At 38.2% G+C, this 23923-nt stretch overlaps 1 long non-coding RNA gene across 2 annotated transcripts; it reads left to right on the forward strand.

The window, feature by feature from the left end:
* The first annotated feature begins 14428 nt into the window (after positions 1 to 14428).
* On the forward strand, positions 14429 to 15977 carry LOC129762842 (uncharacterized). Of its 2 annotated transcripts, none has more exons than XR_008740723.1 (4): positions 14429 to 14866; positions 14924 to 15298; positions 15375 to 15532; positions 15589 to 15977. It is a non-coding gene; the product is annotated as an uncharacterized LOC129762842 (long non-coding RNA). The 2 variants fall into 2 exon arrangements; XR_008740724.1 differs by having other exon boundaries at positions 14431 to 14866; positions 15387 to 15532.
* Positions 15978 to 23923: the final 7946 nt, after the last annotated feature.

The following is a 23923-nucleotide window of genomic DNA, read 5'->3' on the forward strand; positions in this document are numbered from 1 at the left end:
ATGCAAGGCGTCTAGAAGTATATCCTAAGGTGAGGCCGTTTCGTCACAAAGTTGGTTAACGGAGCGGTATATGAAATTAGTACGGGGAGGGGAATTATTTGATTGAAGCGTGATAGAGACAGACTGATCAGAGGCGAACTTTGGCACAAACGTATTGTGTTTCGTTTACAGACAAAATACAGTAGACTTCCAAGATGGCTAAAGAGTGGTTTTAGCAAGTTGGCCCACCTTAGGATATACTTCTAGGCGCCCTAGTTTGATGAATGTTTTTTTTTAATCACTCGATATGAAATCTCGCAGAATATGCTGAAGCGATTAACAAATTTCTAAGTTATATAAAACAAAATATTGGAGAAAACTTCATTCTTCTCCATTCTTACACCCGTACCAGCAACGACACAAATGGTTTGTTGTTCCGCCTCAAGTCGGTGTATCAATAGGATAAAAACTTCTTTACCATGGTCCCAGTAAACCCATTGTTTCTCCCCGTTAGCACCGAAGCGTGGAAGGAAGCGTAAAAATACCATCACTCACCGCGCTGAGGTTGGGTTAGGGGGACCCGGGAAAAAAAGCACTCGCTCCAATGTGCCAACGAATGTTTTTGTATCCTTCCGCAAGTTAACTTACGGCTGAATCGTTCTTTTCAGCGATCGTCCGCAAGTTCTGGAATGATAATATTTGTCGACCGCTTCCGGTCCACTGCGTGGTTGTTCACACTTTTGCGCCAACAATTCGACGAATGCTGGCACGGAAGAGAGGTATATAGCTCCCTGTTGTCGCTGGTAAATGTTTGTTTGGTTCCACCGCTCGGGCTTTTGGCTCTTGGGTAAACGGAGCACAAATCGAAGGCGCCATCCATTCGAACTCTAGCCTCGGCATACCGGGGGGAGTCTTCAATAGTTTTCGCACCACATGCGCGCATATACACCAGCGTTTGGAGCTGGATTGTGTGTGTGTGTGTGTGTGTGTGTGTTCCCTGCAGAGTGGGTCCTTCCCGCTGGCTAGGAATGGAACATCGACATTTTTGTTCTCCAGCTGTGACCAGTTTTAAGTATCTTATGTGCTTTTGTATTGAACGAACAAATATCGGAGCGTGTTTCGGGTGTCGAACGTTGGTGATTGTCACAGTATGGAGTGAAACATAGCAGAAACGGGAAGTTGAGCATGATCATACAATTGAGAATTATGGCTGCACAAACATGATTTTTCAATATAGATCCACATCATTTAACAGTCTGAAAACTTTTATTGAATTTGAGCCAGTCTATTGATGTTTATTGTGTAATCACTTGTATTCACTTGTTATGTTCTCTCAGGAAATATAGGGGAATGTCGGGAAAGACGGACAGGGCGGGTAAGATGGACACTCATGTGTTATTGATAAATTACATTTGAATTATAAATTTTAATGATGCACAAACTTGCAATACAGTGTATCAACACTTTTGACACTTACTGTGTGCACCTAGCTGGTCTTGTGTCAAAATTGCGAATCTATATAAGTTAAGAATGACATTATCAAATCGCCTTCAACGGAAAAATTTTACAACGGCTAATTTCAATATCGCTGGAACAGCAAAAAGTAGCAGTCGCGCTAAGGGAAATTGAATCACCAGCATAGGAGCAGCCATACAATTCCACCATTCATTAAATTAACCATGAGAAACATCGACATAAACAAAGCGTAAATCAATCAACACCGTTAGGGGCTGTCCACATACCACGTGGACAGAAAAGGAACGATTTTAGACTCCCCCCTCCCCCTCCGTGGACAAGCGTGGACATTTTCATACCCCTCCCTCTGTTGTCCAGGTGGACATTTTCCTTATTTTATTAGACTAATTGAGGAAATGAGTGAAAGGCGCATAAATTGAATTTTAATTCTGTTTAAGTTTATATTTTTTCAAATTTTACTAGCTGTACCCTGCCACGCTTATATAATGGCTAACTGGTTTCCCAACACGGAAACGCGCAATATACAGTTGAACAATCCGCAAAATCCACACAATTCCAAAAAAATATCTTATTATTCTTATATATTCAATACTAGAAAGTTAATTTAAGTTTACAGCTTTATTTAAAAATCTGGAAATTTCAAAACTTTTTTTTCGATCCGCCAATTGCTGTCCCAATCCTCTCAATTTAAAAAAAAGTTTCATTTTTCCAAAAAAAATGATAGCTTTGAATTCTGCTGCCCGATTGAAAGCAGTTTTTGAGAAATCAATCCACTTTCTATGAACATTTAAAGAAATGTTCAAACTTTCTCATAAACTGAGAGTTCGTGTTGAGCATCGTATTGAACAGGATGCGTGCGTTGTGTGACCTCCGATTAATAGTGTTCTATTGAGTATTTATAGTTGGAATGGTTGATATGTGTGTTTTGTGTTCTAGTAATGATTTTGCGAGCAGTAGGATTTTATTGAATTCACTGCAAATATTAAATTTAAATTTGCACGAAAATTTGTGAAGTGATGCAATGGAGGAAGTCATTTTCTCACTACGCATGTGTTAGTGAAAACTATTCGTTTCGTTCGATCGTTTTCGTTATATAGTCGCGTTTCGTGATTTTGCAATTGATGCGTATATAAATATTGTCCCAAATGATTCGGCTCCGTCTGATATTGATGTGGCCCTATTTGAATGTTTCTGGCCGTTATATTTTTACCGTTTGCAAGTGCGAAGTATATGTACCGAAGTGTAAATATCATCAATCACCATTCAAAATATCACCGGCAGGGCGCCGGACTGAGCAGGAAGCAGCAGAGCTAAGTTTTCTGTTTTGAATTCATTCTCTCACTCTTTCTCTTAGGGTGGGTTTAGACTAGGGATATATTCATGTGAAGAAATATGATGAGATTTATAGAAATCGCATCGACATTACACTAGCGTGAACTTCTATAATGAATATATTCATATCTTCGGTGAATTTATTCACCTGAAGTAGAACAGCATCCAGCTTTAGTGATTTCTCACCAGTGAGAAATTCACAAGCGTTTACATATGCTGAATTTATTCATGTTATATATACCTCGAATAAGTGTATCATATTTATTCTCACCCGTTTACACCTATTTTCACGTGAATAAATCCATCTATAGCTATAGATCTCCCTAATGTAAACCCGCCATTACACTCTCTCTTACACACACATATTACACATTTTCCTACACTGCAGATATTTTATTGTTAGTATATGAAGCCATCAAACTTAAATGTTCATTATCCTCCAAAATACCTCCTACCAAACGAGGAAGAACTGTTATTTTCACCATTTTTGATCATTCTTGATTAATCAGTATTTCATTCCTAACGGATAAAAAATCATTTCTTTCAGTCATTTCCATTGATTATATTGATCGCACGCTAAAGGAAGGAAGGTAGGACTGTACTATTTTATTTTGTTTTTGTTTTGTTTGATCATAACTGATTATATTCAATGTTTTGAATTATTAGCCTAAGTTTTTGAATTGAATTTTGATCCATATGATAACCGTTAATTTATCAGGACTTTGTAGTGGTTACTAGGCAGAACCGTTTATTCCCGTTTGTGTTGTTCCAGAGTTTTCGGATTGCAGATGTGTTCTCCAGAATCTATTTGTGCATAGATAAATTTTATAAATATTCTAGAAGTATTCTCCCGCTAATTTTCTTTTCAAGCAATGAACAAAATCAAAATTGTTATTATTTCTTGTTAATATTTAACGAAACACTTTTTTGGACAGCCGTGGTAACAGTTGAAAGGCCAGAGTGCATTTGCGATGCTCTATTACTAGCTATAGCATAATATTACTAACCAATTATTATTTATATTTATATGTTCAATTTCATATTATATCTTATACTTATTATTTCAATACTTTTCATACAGTTACATTACAGTTACAGTTACTGATAGGACAACAGTGGGTAGACAGAGCATTTGTTACATTGTACGATTTTATTCAATACAGTTTGTACTAACAAATTCCCACAGCAACCACAATTTTCTTGAAGTAATAGTAATAGTAATAGTAATAGTAATAGTAATAGTAATAGTAATAGTAATAGTAATAGTAATAGTAATAGTAATAGTAATAGTAATAGTAATAGTAATAGTAATAGTAATAGTAATAGTAATAGTAATAGTAATAGTAATAGTAATAGTAATAGTAATAGTAATAGTAATAGTAATAGTAATAGTAATAGTAATAGTAATAGTAATAGTAATAGTAATAGTAATAGTAATAGTAATAGTAATAGTAATAGTAATAGTAATAGTAATAGTAATAGTAATAGTAATGGTAATAGTAATAGTAATAGTAATAGTAATAGTAATAGTAATAGTAATAGTAATAGTAATAGTAATAGTAATAGTAATAGTAATAGTAATAGTAATAGTAATAGTAATAGTAATAGTAATAGTAATAGTAATATTTATAGTAATAGTGACAGTAATAGTAATAATCATAGTAGATTTATATAAGTATTAAGTACCGCTAAATAATTAGTAATAACAAGCTACGCCAGTAACGCCGGCTGAGTGTATCTAAATATTTATTTATTTATTTTGTGTTCAGTCTTCGATGGACTCGTACAGACTAATCATAACTTAAGCTAATAATTTAAGTCTACATATAAAACATTGTCGGGTGATATGAAAATCGAATTGATCACAAACAACACTAAAGGCCTTAAGACAGGAACAAAAAGAGCTGTTGAATCCATAATTAGTCCTGTGTCTAGGAATGGCGATCAAAGCAGAGTGTCGCAGCTGTCGCGGGGGTACGGTAAATGATATTTCTTGTAGAAGATCAGGACAGTCAATGTTATTCGTCAGGACGTCAAATATGAATAGCCGCTGTAGTCTCAACCTTCTTACCGACAGGAGCTCAAGATTGATCAGACGGCAACGATCTTGGTAATCAGGAAGGTTTAAGGGATCATTCCATGGCAGGTTCCGAAGTGCGAATCGTAAAAACAGCTTTTGGATACGCTCGATTCGTATTATCTGGTACGCGTGGTAAGGTGCCCAAACCGGAACAGCGTATTCTAAGATGCTACGTACTAATGCGCAAAAAAGCGATTTGAGTGCATACACATCAGTTAGCTGAGCAGCATTACGGCGAATAAAACCAAGCACGGAGAAGGCTTTTGCAGTAGTAATGGAAACGTGCTCGTGAGATCGAAGTTTACAATCCATTATCACTCCCAAGTCGCGAATAGACTGTACGCGTTCCACAGAAGCACTGTCGATCCGATATTGGTGTGAGGATGAAGATCGACTGCGGCTAAAAGTGATCACTTTGCATTTGTTTATGTTCACACTCATACCATTCTCGTTGCACCAGTTCAGGACGATGTTGATGTCGGTTTGCAATAAAATAGAGTCAATTGGAGATGCGATGACACGAAAAATCTTGAGGTCATCGGCAAAAAGCAGCTTTTCGGAGGATATACAAAGACAGACATCGTTGAAGAAGTGGACAAATATCAAAGGGCCCAGCACACTCCCTTGCGGTACGCCAGACGGTATGTTGAATGTGCTGGATCGTGATGAGTTGAGCTGTACAAATGCCTATCGATCCGTTAGATACGACAATAGCCAGTCCGCAATCCAAGTCGGAAAACCTATGTGTTGCAATTTATGCACTGCGTAAGCGTGTGGTACCGTGTCGAAGGCTTTCGAAAAGTCGATATAAACAGAGTCTACTTGATTTCGCCGTTCGATCTCACGAAACAGAGACTTGGAGTAGCACATTAAGTTGGACACAGTTGAACGATGTGGTATGAATCCGTGTTGATGATCTGAGATAAACGGCAGTGTTGCGTTTAGTATGACGTTATGCATAAGAGATTCAAAAACCTTTCCCAAGCAACTGAGAATCGAAATTCCACGATAGTTGACGACATTGTACAAACTGCCAGATTTGTGAACTGGAATCATAAAAGCGGTTTTCCATAAACTCGGGAAGCATCTCTGTTCAATTGAACTGTTGAATAGCATCGTCAAAGGAACCGCCAACGATGCCGCACATTTTTTAACTAACAACGGCGGCAGAGCATCCACCCCGGCTCCTTTTGAAGCATCCAGTTTAACCAGAGCACCGAGTACTTCTTCGTTGGAAAAGCTGAAGATCGGAAGGTGGATATTATGAGTTGGTACGTTGTTGAAACATCCCGGCCGAGGTACAGGTGAAGTAGAACAAAACACACTTTGGAAGAAGTCAGAAAAAAGATTGGCGGCTTCGTCAGCTGTACTGGCTGTGGAGTCATTGTAGACCACATTGATTGGCACGAGGTTGGTAGCCCTTTGTCCTTTAACGTACCTCCAGAACATCGATGGGTTTTGTTTCAAGTTAGATTCCAGTCTGCATATATATTGTTGATAACTGGAAGTGTGTAATTCGTTGTATGATGATTCAATTTGACGCAACCAGTCTCTATTCACATCTGATCTGAGAGCAAAGAATCGTTTACGTGCTTTCCTTAGTCGGTTACGCAAGTTGCGCAGCTCAGCTGTCCACCAAGGTTTCCTGCTAACGCTGCTTAAGTTACGACGACGGCGCGGGACATTTGAGCGAATAATTTCGTTAAGTTTGTCGTAGAACAGAAAAACATTTGCGTCAACAGACCGTTTGTTAAGAAAATGCTGCCAGTCGATGGACGAAAATGCGATGGACGAATTCACTTGAACCAAGCCACACGACGAGATGGGATCAGCTAGATTTGTCTCTTGTTCACTGGACGCGTTTGATGGTAAGTATCCGTTGATGTCCTCCTCGAAACACCATTGTAGATGAGGAAGATTATAATCACCAATAAGCACGATAACGTCGTTCGGTGATGAACGATCCAATAAATATTGAGCAGTCACGGCGTGAGCTGAATATAGCCCAACATCTGAGCCCGGAGGAATATAGACAGCAGAGATAAACAGCGAACGGTGAGGAAGTAGTATTTTTACAGCAACCTGTTCTAGCTGATTGCTATCAACTATGGACACCGCCGTGCAGTGCAGTGTCGGTTTCACAGCAACAAGGACGCCACCTCCTCTCGAGTTGTTACTAGTAGCCTCGTTGCGATCGCACCGGAATACGGTGTAGTCCTCTGTGTTGCAGATATCGGATTTGAGCCACGTTTCGGTAAACACGATTATATCGTAGTCACAGCACAATAGTTTCAGCTTTAGTTGTGTCGTTTTAGTGCGAAGGCCTCTGACGTTCTGATAGTATATAGATAAAGAGCTGTGATCAGGTTGAGGCACTCCGTTGCTGACGCTGATTGTTGTCATGGTACGTGAACAATCGAACCCGCCGGCGTGGCAGTTGGACATAACGTTGCCGGGAACTGCAGGTTTGCCGTGGCACCCGTGGCCGAGTGGTTTGCGTTCAGGCGTGTTATTTGGCTTAAGAAATCTCAACTAAGTATTAATAAATGACGCTAGTTAATACATACGTTGAGACGGCAAAAGTTCCGCAGGGAACGTTAACGCCATTCAAAAAGAAGAAGCACGATTCAATTTTTTTCGTTTGAAAGATGGGGAAATTTTGCATAAAATTCTGTTGTGAAATATTATTTTAATATTATATTATATTGAATAGAGTGGATGATAACAAGTATGATAACAGTGTAGTTTCAAGGAAGGAATTGTAGAGAGGCTGGAGAACTTCAATTGGATTGGTAGAAACAATCTAGTTTATCATGCATTTTTAGAAAATTGGGTTGAGGTTTTTGGGTTTTTACCCAAAAAAAAACTCAACATTTTAAGTTTTTTCTTTACTTCTGAAAAGTACTTGGTTCCATCAATTTCAATTTTTTACAACTACATTCTATGCAAAATTTTCATATCATTCAAATGAGCAGCATAATCATAATATGTAGAGTACTTTCTATATTAGAGTCAGTCCAAGGCATACAATTGAGCTCAAGAAAAGTTCAACAACTCTGTCCTAGTTGAGAATTGACCATACGCGTAGAAGATTGTTTTCAACAGCTATAATTTCCTGAAATATTCCGAATCAACTACCTAATTCCATGTACATTTTTATTAGAATACTGGCTCATTTGTTTTACGTGTGACGAAAAATGGTACATGGACAATCTCAAATGCAAATGTAAATTTTGAACAATCTCAAATGAAATCGACAAATGACAAAATATGAGTTTTTCAACATTATAAAAGAACCTATTTAATATGAAAAAAATTAGAAATATTTTTTAAACATCTCGAGAATGACTGCATTTAGAAGGAGATTAATAATAAGCTTTTTTGTTTTAAATTACATCAGGATTCATTATTTGTGACTAAAAATGTTTGTTAACATACAAAAATTCGATGTTCCACAAAGTTCTTCAAAAATAGTTTTATCATCTTGGACTTATTTTTTAAATTTTCTAAATGACTTTTATTTTTTATGAAAAAATTTAAAAATACATATTTTAGATATCGCAAATTAAAGTATTTTTTGGAAGTAAAAAAAGAATACTAACAATTTTCTCAGTGTCTCATAGTTTTTGAGATATAAATTATCAAAGATTTCTCTTACTAAAATCGATACGCCATTTTCAAAAGTTACACTTGAGTCCAAAAATTCTCAATTACTGTGGAAAACTCATATTTCATCCAACCCAAACGGAATACAAACTTTTATACGAATCAAAAATACATATTTCTAAAACTCGCATTTCTAAAACGATTTCATTTGGAATTGCACTATAGATTCATAGAAATTGACGAAATTAAAATAATTTGAAAAATTGATTTTACACGCAATTCTTTATGAAAAACTATACACGCATTATTATCCTATGACTAACTGCTCTTGCAAATGCCTAATTTGTTTGCATTTGCTTGATTAAATCTCGAGTAATGTAGAAATTTGTGTTTCATTTGTATGGCAGCCCCCCTTTAGAGAGGGGGGAGGGATCTCAAACCACCATGAGAACCTTCTCCGGCCCCATAAACCCCTACACACCAATTTTCATGTCGATCGGTTCAGTAGTTTCCGAGTCCATAAGTATCAAACAGACAGACAGACAGAATTCCATTTTTATATATATTCTAGCTGACCCGGCAAACTTCGATATGGCGGTTCTAAGATTTTCGTGAAAAGTGGTAGTTTTGTTCTTTATCGTAAAACATTAGACCCGTTTTATTATTTTTTTCAGTGGGGTGACCATTTTAGGGTTGTCCGAAAAAATCAAGTTTTTCCCCTTTTTTCAAAAATGTCTAACTTTTGAACAACTACACCGATTTCGATGATCGACATATCAAATTAAAGCCAATCACCTGGTATTTTTTGAAAAAATACTACATTTAACCATTGGTGGGCCATTTAAAGCGGAAGGATTTGTTTTTGCAATAACAAAGTAAAGAAGTGGAATTTTAAAATTTTTTTTTTGAAATTCATTTATTTTGGTCCAAGGAGATTTGTTCCAATTACTTTTTGATTATGATATCTCGTAAATGACCGCCTCTAGCCTTAACCGCAAAATGTGTCCTGTTTTCGGCATTTTCCATCACTTTGCCCAATGTTTCGGCCGATATGGCAGCAATTTCTTGTCGGATATTGTCTTTCAGCGCAGCCAGGGTCCTTGGTTTACCAGTGTATACCTTGGATTTTAAATATCCCCATAAAAAAAGTCAGGAGGTGTCAAATCAGGTGATCTCGGTGGCCAGTCATAATCGCCGTTTTGACGTAGGACTACGTCTTTCATTTCTATACCGGGGTGTAAAATCAAAGTTTCGAAAACGAAAGCGTTACGCCGGAGACCGAGATTTTGAGCGTTAATAGCTCCTAAACAACTGAACGAAATGGTATGATAAACACTTCATTCGAAAGATAAAATGTCTACGCGTTATATACTTGTTACTTTTTGATCCAAAAACTTGTTTCAATAGTCTTAAAATTGCTTTCAAAACAGGCTATTGAAATCACCAATCGGTATATAAGCGAGCGGCGCTCGGAAATCCACTCAGTTCTAATTGAACAGCGATTGGAGCATGTTGTCGCTGTTGCGGTGAAGCTCTTTATTTATTATGAAAGCGCGGATGAACGATGTCACCAAGAGCCTGTTTGTGCACCCTAGGCCAGAAGGGAATCTATCAGGAGGAGAGTGATGCCACAAACGGTTCCCTGGGAAGACATCGCTACACACACATACACGCGCGGCTATTAACAGGTGGTTATCGAGTTGGCATTAACCACTGGTGGGCTTCCAGTATCGAGGAAAATGTGGAAATATCTAATCGTTACTGAAAATAATCTGCCAGTTCCTTTGGGAATTTTCAAAATATATTCATGTGAAAGAGTTTAATTGAATGTTTTCTATCCATGTAACACTGTGACCAAATACATTTGGTTTTGTGGTTTTTCAATCAATCGCAATTAACAGGATAGCTTCTGAAGATTATTCTTCCCCATCAGTAGGATATTTCCGTATCCAATATTGTATGCGCCCGCAATCGATTATTGCTCAGTCGCCGAAAGTTCCGAGCTCAGAGAGTTCATTCCCCTCTAGTTTGCCTTCCAAATTGCCATCGTAAACCACACCTTCTCTCGATTCAATCACACACAAAAAGCATACTTAAGTGATATTCTGGTGGTGAGACACATTCATTTTTCGTGAGGACATCGACAAGACAACATCGTTGCCTAACGTGCTGGAGGAGGTGGACGGCGAAGGATCGACACATACACGCGCAGAACTCTTTCCGTTAGGATGCCATTCAGCATCGAGAAAGTTCCGGAAAGATCTAATCATTGCTGGAAAATAATCTGCCAATTCCTTTGGGAATTTTCAAAATATATTCATGTGAAAGAGTTTAATTGAATGTTTTCTATCCATGTAACACTGTGACCAAATATGTTTCAATCAAGTGCTATTAACAGATGGTTATCGAGTTAGCATTAACCACTGGTGGGCTTCCAGTATCGAGGAAAATGTGGAAATATCTAATCGTTACTGAAAATAATCTGCCAGTTCCTCTGGGAATTTAAAATTAAATTCATGTGAAAGAGTTTATTTTAATGTTTTCTATCCATGAAACACTGTGACCAAATACATTTGGTTTTGTGATTTTTCAATCAATCGCAATTAACAGGATAGCTTCTGAAGATTATTCTTCCCCATCAGTAGGATATTTCCGTATCCAATATTGGATACATAAAACCTTGTGCCTCCAACGTAACGCTCTCGTTTTCGAAGTTCTCCAAATATTCATTCATTCAGAATGAATTCAGATTCAACTTCAAACAAATGATCTCAACGATAGTCCTACGTCACCCTTGCGGTTATACCATAGATATAACCCACTTCCTGTTTTTCGATATTAATCTTCCGGGGAACATTTCGTGCAATAATTTGGTCGTGGCAGACGCTGTAGCGCCGTCCTGTTGGAACCAGTAATTGTCCAATTCATTTTCATGAACAAATGGCAATAAAAAATCGGTTATCATTGTCCGAACGATGGCGACCTGATGTCGATGGAGTCTCTGCAACACTGGCTCGAACGGCATCAATATTGTCGTCGAAACGTCTTGGTCGTTTTCTGGACAGATGACTGGCATTACCAACACTACCAGACGATATAAATTTGACATATAATCGACGTATAGTTTTGTCTCCAGGCGATGTTTTAACTTTATTTTTATTTTTCCACGCACGTTTAGTTAACACAATTGAGAAGTTATTTTGAATGTACAGCTGAACAATTTCAGCGCGTTGTTTAGGTGTGTATTGTTCCATGGTTAAAATTGTACTGAAATGACGCTTCCAACGCGGTATCACATTTGTTAATCTGACATCTCTGTCAAAAGTTATGGGGTTGCCAGATGCTTCCACTTTAAATGGCCCACCCTGTACACGCGCAGAAAATTCGAATTCTATTCTCGTTATTATTGATTGTATTTATTTTTTATTGTTTTCATAGTCTCGGGACCAAAAGCGCTATATTTTTTTCACATTTTTTCTGAAAAGCTGAGGATTCCATAACACACAACACATTTTTTGTCGTTTTTGAGTTATGATTTTTCAGTGTTAACCGATGGTCCAAAAAATCATTTCTATTACTTTTGAACTTTTGGACCGATTCAGATGATCGATATAGCAAATTAGCAAATATCATGCTAGCCTTTTTTGATAAAATGTCAAATTTGCCAATTAATTGAATTCTAGTCGCATAGATCCAGTCTAGTCGCAAAGAAATATTGAACGAAGACTGAAAACATATTAACTTTGAAAAAAATTAGTGGGTTATATCTATGATATAACCGCAAGGTTCACGTGGAACTACCTTAGCTGAGCAATCATTCGTTTGTATTGATTAAATTCTTGATTGAATGAAACAGTTTCCAAATTCAATTGAGTTCAATATATTTGCTCTGTGAGTGAAAAAAATGAACAAATGCCGTGTAAAGTCAATTTATTTATTGTGATTGATTGTTCTTCGTTACAAGTAAATTTAATGACGGACCTTTTACGTTTGGTATGATGACTAGAACAAAATATATGTACGGAAGAATTATCAAACGTTTGATGAACCAGCCTAAGGCTGAAAATCTTTCCAATAAAGACAAAAAAAAATTATCAAACGATTATTTTATTTTACATTTCCCTCTGAAGTTTACATCCCAAAAGTGTACATACTTCTCGAATCTCGAATTTGCTTGAAACTGGGAAGTTCATTCGCTTCTAGTGGCTGCACGATTTTCCCAGGTTCCTATGTTTAGAAGATCATGTTAGGACAGACATATTCCACTCTGCACAAAGGCAAGCGAGGACAAAAGGACTCGCAGTTTGCATTTATTTGCAGAGCCGATTTCCCCAGAAACCACGGTTTTGAAGTCTGTGTTAGGGAAACACATTTCAATCGGAACAAAAATACCCCCGATTTGTATGAATTCGCAATGCCGATTTCCCCACGCTTCATGGATTTGAAGTCTGTGTTAGGGAAACACATTCCAGTCGGAACAAAAATACCCCCGACTTGCATGAATTTGAAATACCGATTTCTCCTTGGTTTAGAAATCTCTATTAGGGAACACATTTCGGTGGGAACAAAAGCTCCCCCTACTTTCGTGTGTTCTTTTTCTTCTTTTTGGCTTTAAGAGGGTTTAAACTTTTCAGTTCACTCGCCTCTAGGCTCTTTCGTGTGTTTGCAATGCCGATTTCGCTGCTTGGTTTTAAAGTCTGTGTTAGGGAACATTTTTCGATGAGAACAAAAGTCCCCCTACTTTCATGTATTTGCAATGCCGATTTCCCCAAGGCTGCTTGGTTTTGATGGCTGTGTTAGGGAAACCGTAAATCGGGCCAATCAAAACGATGCAGTTAGGGCGTTTAGATAACGCCTAATATTTTACAGTTATTCAATTGTTTATCTAATGAAAAACAACATTTTGTTAGTTGCGATAGATGCGTAGAAATTTTCCCTATCAAGTGATGCAAACATCTCTCCTATCCAGTACGAAATGTTCGAGCTATAAGCATTCGAAATCTTTCATTTTTTCCTGCATGCTCTGTGTTTAGGTTTTCATTTTACCCTCCATATATTCCGGTTAGACGTAGTCCCACGTCAAAAATCATAACTTAAAAACGAAAAATAACACATCTCTGATTGAAAATTCTCAGCTTTCCAAAAAAATATAAAAAAGTATAGCGCCTCAATAGCTTGAGCTTGAGCTTGGGTAGACTGTACAATTCGTAGTTGCTCTCCGTGATTGACCTGAACCAACCAAATTGCACAAAGAACACACAGAATGACGCTTGGGACTAGCAAATCATTCACGTTGGGCAATTTTCGGTGATTCGAGCTTTAAATAGTCAATAACGACGCCGGCCACGTCCTTACAGTCACCAGGGGGAGGGAAGAAATGTTAGTATGATAATCACCGCCCGAAGGCCAGAAGGGTCGCCTCTGTAGCGTGGTTCCCTAGCGATTATCATGGGAGGGATAGTTGTTAGTGGGAGAGGTACGTTTCAGGATTCACTTTGGTAAGTGATGTGATTATGTAAACGCGTAAACACTCGTAGAAACAAAATTTTAAAAATTTTATGTGTCACAACAAGTAGCAGAGATTATCTTTAGGTATCCTGAGAAGGAAAGCTTGCAAAATTAGTTGGACTGGCTATATATTCGATTATTTGTTGCACGTACTTTTCCTAATCGTCAGTCGGCAGGAAACCTGAGAAGGTAACCAAAACAACTCCCTTAAGACCAATCGATCCTTCAATATTTCCAATTGTTCGTCACTGATGAGCGTTCTCAGTGAAAAGTAAACAATTACAAAGAACTGCACCAGTGTGACTACATCAGCAAACCCACCGCCCCCTCGGCCAGCACAAAATCGCAAGCCTCGAGCGAACAAAATAGCCTAACAGCCTCAAGTTGGGTTTATACGCTCTCAGCCACTCGGCTGCGAACAAACGCCAAGCGATTCGAAGAATTACAAACGCACCAACACCACAAAACCCTACTCACAACCGAGTTATTTCAAGGTTTTTTTTATTAAACGGGCGGGTAGCCCCATACATACAAATCAAACGCCAATCATGGCATGGTCACGCTCGTAACTCCTTGAACTGTCCGACGCCCACCCGCAATCGAGCAACCGACAACGTACAAACCCGGCTTCACTGGTAACGTTACGATCACAGCCCAGTTTCATAGATTTTCGAGCGGTTATGGACCCGATGTCGACCGTAACGGTGTAAAGTGCTACAAAAGATCAGGAATCTAACCCTGCTTGACCTCCGCAGGCAGCACTGCCCACAGATTTAGTTAGAATTGTGTGCAACAACTCAGCTGAGTGAAACGGAATCATTGCCTCTTTCTTCTCTGTCTCACTAAACTGTCATTAAAATACAACAGCGAGTGAACCATCATTTTGTAAGTATACAAAATTATTTTCGTTTGTTATGTGAAAATTATTTGGTTTTATTCCAGCAAAATACCAGCATCCTTGATAACGAGGAAGGACACCTATTTTCAGGAAGGACACCTATTTACGCATCACGAGAAGAATAACGGCTTGAATTATTGTTATGCCCTTTGTTGCGTGCTCACATCATCATTTTGCTGGAACGTATTTTCTGTGGAGCCCGAATCGAATCGGAAATCGTTTCTCCGAGTGAATTAGACCATAAAGTCATTTTAATCATGCGCATGGTAGAATTTCTATGTGAGTCGTCTCAAGTCGCCAAATTACAAAAATCGTAACAAGCCCCGGAGATGCGGTTTTCATTAAATCTCATTCACGGTGGAGAAGGACGAATCCAGTGGAACGATGCAGATTGTTCAGATTCCGTTATTAGAAACTTGGTAAGAAATGTTCCTATAAAACCAATATGACAGAGATTTGTCGTATATAGGCCGGCAATATTATGTCTATAAAAAGTTTTAATTGCAGACAAATAATTCGTCGTTGGGTACTAGGAGGTATAGGACAGCTTTCAACAGCGACAGTATAAGAAAACAGCGACAGTATAAAAAAATATGACAAGCTACTACGAAGCTGTTGTGGCTTAACAAACGAACAGCAATTGAATTTTGAGGGTAATTATAACCAGTATAATCTACATTTGTTTATAATAATGTATTCACTTTTACAGTTTACCATATTTCAAAACTGAAGAGGTGGAAAGGATCGTTTTTTTTTGGATTTCATAATATCGAACATAGACAAGACCAAAAAGAAGAGTTACAACTAGGATCTTAGAACTAGAGGAATTCCACGAATTTAAGATTGGCTCTATATAAGAAACAAAAAAATCGAATATTTATTTGTCAGATGGCGCAAAGAGAAATATATTGCAGATGATCTATTCCGTGCAAAAAAGCTCCAGGACGAATGCAATTCTGGGAGAGATGTAAAGTGAACAGAATCGTTATGAGGATTTGATGACGAAGTTTGATACTCCATCAGGAAGAATCACTAACCGTCAAAAACATAAACAGATCAAATATCAGTGTGCTAGTTATATTAAGAAGAAATGTGTTGTAATGTGAATTCAATAATGGATTTGTAAAATAAAATGAATAGTTGTCAACAACGTTACATTTTTTTTGTTTTCTCATTCTTCAATACAGCCATAATGAGGGTTGAACAGTTTTGCATTCGGTCGACGCTGTGCCAGATTGGCACAGTGTTGGCTCGTCATTGATTGTCAAATACGAAGGATAGGTCGACAAAGTCATTAAAGTGGCACGACATCGGTACCGATGTTGACACCATTTTTTGGGACCGATTTGGCACAACAAAGTAGAGTGGGAGTGGCCCTCACGAAAACTTTACTGTACGACACAGACGAAAAGGAACGAACCACCAGAATCAGACGAGTCCGAAAGAAGCGATGGGAAGCAATGCAACCACACCAATACTATCCCAAGCATTCGTCCACTCTCCACGACCGCACACGACCCATACGGTCACACTCTCACACACAGCCGCGTCCACCGTCACTGTAGCCTCACATTGACTGACACTTTCTCTCTCACAACACCGAGAGACTCTCTGCAAGTGAAGTGCATTTCGGATCGGCTATCGAAATTCATTAATGATTCAGTGATTCATAAATATTATTTTATTGTTTAAGGAAGCAAACGATATTTAAAATAAAAAAATGGGTGGGTTATACCTATGATATAACCGCAAGGTTGACGTGGAACTACCTTAGCTTAGCAATCATTCGTTTGTATTGATTAAATTCTTGATTGAATGAAACAGTTTCCAAATTCAATTGAGTTCAATATATTTGCTCTGTGAGTGAAAAAAATGAACAAATGCCATGTAAAGTCAATTCATTTATTGTGATTGATTGTTCTTCGTTACAAGTAAATTTAATGACGGACCTTTTACGTTTGGTATGATGACTAGAACAAAATATATGTACGGAAGAATTATCAAACGTTTTATGAACCAGCCTAAGGCTGAAAATCTTTCCAATAAAGACAAAAAAAATTATCAAACGATTATTTTATTTTACATTTCCCTCTGAAGTTTACATCCCAAAAGTGTACATACTTCTCGAATCTCGAATTTGCTTGAAACTGGGAAGTTCATTCGCTTCTAGTGTCTGCACGATTTTCCCAGGTTCCTAAGTTTAGAAGATCATGTTAGGACAGACATATTCCACTCTGCACAAAGGGAAGCGAGGACAAAAGTACTCGCAGTTTGCATTTATTTGCAGAGCCGATTTCCCCAGAAACCTCGGTTTTGAAGTCTGTGTTAGGGAAACACATTTCAATCGGAACAAAAATACCCCCGATTTGTATGAATTCGCAATGCCGATTTCCCCACGCTCCATGTATTTGAAGTCTGTGTTAGGGAAACACATTCCAGTCGGAACAAAAATACCCCCGACTTGCATGAATTTGAAATACCGATTTCTCCAGGCACCTTGGTTTAGAAATCTCTATTAGGGAACACATTTCGGTGGGAACAAAAGCTCCCCCTCCTTTCGTGTGTTTGCAATGTCGATTTCGCTGCTTGGTTTTAAAGTCTGTGTTAGGGAACATTTTTCGATGAGAACAAAAGTCCTACTACTTTCATGTATTTGCAATGCCGATTTCCCCAAGGCTGCTTGGTTTTGATGGCTGTGTTAGGGAAACCGTAAATCGGGCCAATCAAAACGATGCAGTTAGGGCGTTTAGATAACGCCTAATATTTTACAGTTATTCAATTCTTTATCTAATGAAAAACAACATTTTGTTAGTTGCGATAGATGCGTAGAAATATTCCCTATCAATTGATGCAAACATCTCTCCTATCCAGTACGAAATGTTCGAGTTATAAGCATTCGAAATCTTTCATTTTTTCCTGCATGTTCTGTGTTTAGGTTTTCATTTTACCCTCCATATATTCCGGTTAGACGTAGTCCCACGTCAAAAAAAAATTATAGGAGGTTATCTTCAAGACACGACCGCATTGTTGACGTAGAACTACGCTGTAGTTTAATTCAAGTTGCTTGTTTATAACTGCGGATATTATTTTATAATGCTACGAAAATTTTTAAATAACCATTCTACCAGTTTGGTCGCCCTCAAATGTTTTTCTTATTGTAGAGCTTGAGCTTGAGCTTGAGCTTGGGTAGACTGTACAATTCGTAGTTGCTCTCCGTGATTGACCTGAACCAACCAAATTGCACAAAGAACACACAGAATGACGCTTGGGACAAGCAAATCATTCTTGTTGTGCAATTTTCGGTGATTCGAGCTTTAAATGGTCAATAACGACGCCGGCCACGTCCTTACAGTCACCAGAGGAAGGGAAGGAACGTTAGTATGATATTCGCCGCCCGAAGGCCAGAAGGGTCGCCTCTATAGCGTGGTTCCCTAGCGTTTATCATGGAAGGGATAGTTGTTAGTGGGAATGGTTAAGAAAAATCAGGATTCACTGCGGTAAGTGATGTGATTATGTAAATGTGAAAATTGACCTCTCGACAAAACAAAAATCCGAAAATCTTATGTGTTACAACACGCGGCAGAGATTATCTTTAGGTATCCTGAGAAGGAAAACCTGTAAAATCGATACATTTTATATAAAATATTATAATAATATATTCTAGTATTCATTGCTGGTACTTTTCATCGAAAATCAATCGCGCTGGCGGAGATTAAATTGTGGGAAACCTGAGAAGGTAACCGAGAAAACTCCTCCAAGGCCAACCGATCCGGCGATATGTTCCGTTATTCATCACACCTACTCTGAGCCTGATCACGAACATAACCTCGGTGAAAACGAGATGAAGTGTATATAACCTTGTATACAAATCATCTCGCTCTCACCACGCAGTGACGCTCGTAATGACACTCTCTATATCACACTTCGATCGCGACGACGGAAAGTTATTTTTGGGAAACCTGAGAAGGTCACCGTATAAACCAAAATGCAAAATTGAAGCACCAAATCTCAAGTCTAAAAAGAGAAAAAACAAGAATCCAGCTTTCAACTCTCAATACGAGACCGCATGCTGTCACCGGAATACGAATCCAACAGTAACATCCATCACCCCAGCTCCCACTCTGCATGCAAAATCCGAATTCAGAATCCAACTCCGGAACGAAAGATGACGCACCATATAAAAATCAAAGCTGCAACAGGAAAAAACTGAAAAAAAACACATACATATACATGAGAACACCTTTCCCCACTTCGAATCTACCATCGAACAAAACTGCAAATCGAATGACACATGTTAGAGAGATGAAGAATACATAATACTTAGCTCACGTATCCGCTCGCCCAGCAAGCCATGACAGTAATTCTCTCACCACCACTACGATGCAGGAGTTTCGGACTTATCAAAATTAAATTCGTTTAAAAGCACGAGCAAAATATTCATTAGCAACTCTGAATCGGTCAGACGAAGCTAGGGAAAATGTAAATCACAAACACACGCGTTGAGAAGAGATTTAGCACAATATGAAATCGAACGCGCGACGATTAGGAACGAGCCGAAACGATCTAACCGAACTCCCACTAACACATCCGAAGCGAAAAAAAAATGGCTTCGCCCAATTTTTAAGAGCACCAAACTACGCATCTTTTACTTTGTCTAGAGTATATGCAGGTATATTTATACATATTCTACCGAATTCACTAGTGCAGAAGACTCATCCCGTTATATTTCCCAAAAATTCCGATGCCAAACACAAGCACCCGTTCTCCTGCACAAAAATTTCAATACACCTCGAAACGTGAAAATACATGGCATATCACTTTTTAAACATTGGAATTCTGCTTACAGCACACTTTAATTCACTTGATTCCAATTTTTTTTCCAAATTATGCGTGTTGTGCTGTTTGTTTCTTATTAAAAGGAGAATCTTTTTCCGGTTACTTATGAGATGGCACTTTTCTAAACGACGACTTCTAAACGAGCACTTCTACCGAAAACAAACGTCTGTATTCGACGACTCGACGCGTGATTTTCCCAAATGTTTTTCTTATTGTAGAATCATTTTACGATAATTATTTGATAATACATTTTGTGTTCGCAGAACACAAAATACACGAGTTAAGCGCAGCTGTCATCCTTAGTGGAGAAAGTTTTGCTACTGCCAAGCGAAACCAAATCACATACAAAATTGCAGAACGACATTTACTTTCTTGGTGACTAAATAAACGAAATAAACTATCTGTTAATTTCAACAACCTCGAAAAGAGTAGCACTGCTTCATTATGATCAAGATTAGCGCAAATGCTATTGATGACAGAAAACAAACAATGTTAACTGCTTGGAAAAAGGCTGAATATTTGCCTCAGCAAAGATTGATTACTAATACCCTAGCGTAAATATTTCCCTCCCGCTATCTTCCCTCCTTGTTTACATTTATCATTACGACTGCATAATTTTCAACACAAAACAATCGGCAATCATAGCATAAAAAAATAGGTGATCGTTACAGGGCCTATTCACACGGGAGCAGATACAAATGGGGTTTCAGCGTAGCGAAGATGCACTATTTTTACGTACGGGTTATGAAGCACGCACGTACGCACACAAATATCCATATATCGATGGCTTTAAGCAACTAAATATATACACACTTATCTCCGTTTTGTATTCTTCTCAACAGAAGCCCTTTCTGTTGATATAGCCAGTCTAGATTAGCTTAGCTGTCATCCTTTGTGGAGAGAATTTTCCTACCATCATGCGAAACCAAATCACTGACAAAATTTCAGAACATTTATTTTCTTGGTGAGCTGACGATAGCCTAGCTTGATGATTCCCCACACAAATGTGTAGCTCAGAACCTTAATGCAATGGCGTCAGTTTGATGCAATGATTGCAGTGTCAGATACATCAGCGATTGAGTAATTTGGTCGCGGTTTGGTCGCAATCCGAAACGAAGAACAAGCGATATTTATTGCTTTGAATACAGAACGAGACTGAAAGTTTGGCTTCTTTCCCTGTTTGTTGAATTAGAGATACTTTAAACTTCTTCAGTTCATTCGTTTTTAACCTTCAATAAGGCCCTTGGAAAACTTTACTTTATCCATCAAATTACTCCTCCGCCCCCATTGCCTTGAGAAAGGCATTCGAACCCTCGCTGTCCAGCTCGTCCAGCAACGATGTTGTTCAGTCGATTTCCTCACGAAGAATGAAAGTTTGCCTTCTTCTTCTTCATCTTCTTTGTTGAATTAAAGAGACCTTAAAATTTTCAGTTCATTTGTCTCTAGTGTTCAAAAAGACCCTTGGAAAACTCGACTCTTTCCTCATATTACTCCTCCGCCTCCATTGCCTTTAGAAAGACACTTCACGGAGACTTTACATCTTACGGTTTCTCCTTCTTTGCTCGTCGATAAGTTACTCGTTATTGACAACTCTGTTCGGGAAAGCCCACAAATAGACAGAACAAATGTATGAGGAAATGGTAACGCTTCCAATTTTCATCAATTTAAAGCATATACAGGCTATGGGATTGTAATGTATAGCATATTGAACAAATCTTAGGAAATTTCCGATTCGTTTGGTATGTAAATCGCCAAAATCCGTTCGCGGCAAAAATATTTAGTTATTAACGTTAACTTAATTTCATAAAAACGTGACCTGTTTTCTGATTTGGCACCCTTAATGAAAGACGTAGTTCTACGTCAAAAAAAAACTTAGCTGGAATGTTGATTCTCTCGACATTGTTGAGCCCTCGTCCTGCTGGCAGAACAAGTTTGATTCCTTCCACGATGCAACAACGCCATTAACACTACTAAAGCACATGCATTAAAATGCTGACTACTATACACGCACATAACCACAGTGTAAGAGAGAGTGAAAAAATTACGCCAGAAACTAGTAAAATTTGCAAGAACTTTCGCGACCAAATTTGCATATGACTGCAAAATCTTGAAGGATGTGCTTAGGAACCAAAAATTTATAGTGTCTGAAAACAACTTTCCACTATCACACCGAAACCAATATTATTTTGACGTGGAACTACGTCTAACCGGAATATATGGAGGGTAAAATGAAAACCTAAACACAGAACATGCAGGAAAAAATGAAAGATTTCGAATACTTATAGCTCGAACATTTCGTACTGGATAGGAGAGATGTTTGCATCAATTGATAGGGAATATTTCTACGCATCTATCGCAACTAGCAAAATGTTGTTTTTCATTAGATAAACAATTGAATAACTGTAAAATATTAGGCGTTATCTAAACGCCCTAACTGCATCGTTTTGATTGGCCCGATTTACGGTTTCCCTAACACAGCCATCAAAACCAAGCAGCCTTGGGGAAATCGGCATTGCAAATACATGAAAGTAGGGGGACTTTTGTTCTCATCGAAAAATGTTCCCTAACACAGACTTTAAAACCAAGCTGCGAAATCGGCATTGCAAACACACGAAAGTAGGGGGAGCTTTTGTTCCCACCGAAATGTGTTCCCTAATAGAGATTTCTAAACCAAGGTGCCTGGAGAAATCGGTATTTCAAATTCATGCAAGTCGGGGGTATTTTTGTTCCGACTGGAATGTGTTTCCCTAACACAGACTTCAAATCCATGGAGCGTGGGGAAATCGGCATTGCGAATTCATACAAATCGGGGGTATTTTTGTTCCGATTGAAATGTGTTTCCCTAACACAGACTTCAAAACCGTGGTTTCTGGGGAAATCGGCTCTGCAAATAAATGCAAACTGCGAGTCCTTTTGTCCTCGCTTGCCTTTGTGCAGAGTGGAATATGTCTGTCCTAACATGATCTTCTAAACTTAGGAACTTGGGAAAATCGTGCAGACACTAGAAGAGAATGAACTTCCCAGTTTCAAGCAAATTCGAGATTCGAGAAGTATGTACACTTTTGGGATGTAAACTTCAGAGGGAAATGTAAAATAAAATAATCGTTTGATAATTTTTTTTTGTCTTTATTGGAAAGATTTTCAGCCTTAGGCTGGTTCATCAAACGTTTGATAATTCTTCCGTACATATATTTTGTTCTAGTCATCATACCAAACGTAAAAGGTCCGTCATTAAATTTACTTGTAACGAAGAACAATCAATCACAATAAATGAATTGACTTTACACGGCATTTGTTCATTTTTTTCACTCACAGAGCAAATATATTGAACTCAATTGAATTTGGAAACTGTTTCATTCAATCAAGAATTTAATCAATACAAACGAATGATTACTAAGCTAAGGTAGTTCCACGTCAACCTTGCGGTTATATCATGGATATAACCCACCCATTTTTTTTTTACCGAAATCGCCGATTTTTTTCACGGAGCTGAAAAAGACGGGTGGGTAATGTCGGGGACATAACCGGAGTGACGTAGGACTATACAAAGGGGACAGCTTTTATACTCTAGCAGTACACTCACAGGATAGAGACAAATCGGCAGACTCAGCCAAAGGGGCGGGTCCAACGAGACGAACGAATGAGCGTTAAAAGGGAGCGATGGCAAAAAAATACATTCATTACGATTTGGTCGCTCGTTGGATTCACATACAGACTAAAAAGGGTCCTTTTCAGGATCACAAAAAGTCTAAAGAGTTTATTGTTTTGTTATCACTCGATATCCCCATCTTGTTCGGCTAAACCTTCCTGTTTAGCGATTTGTTGTCACTCGCCACAGCTTTCACAGTTGGAAAATTTCTTCCCATCCAGCTTGTGACATATTTTACAGTAAATTACATTCAATGGCACGTCGCATTATCACCACTCAGTGCCGGATTGGAGGTAATTTTAACCTGTAATTGAACATTTGCGATGACAGTGGTACAGTGTCGACTTTCAATGTGGGGTCATAATTTGGATCTCTATGTTTACAAAAATGTCCAACTAAATAAGTCGCATTACATGTCCGTCCAATTAGCTAAATGTCGAACTAATTGTAGATTACTGTACTTTAAATCTGGAAACAATTTAAGAATTGGTGAAAATTAAATAATCAGGAAAGTCCCCAACTATCAATAAGCTCAGAACAACTGCCAAATTCACATACT

Source organism: Toxorhynchites rutilus, chromosome 1, assembly GCF_029784135.1.
Source record: "Toxorhynchites rutilus septentrionalis strain SRP chromosome 1, ASM2978413v1, whole genome shotgun sequence".
In the NCBI taxonomy this organism is placed as follows: Eukaryota; Metazoa; Arthropoda; class Insecta; order Diptera; family Culicidae; genus Toxorhynchites; species Toxorhynchites rutilus.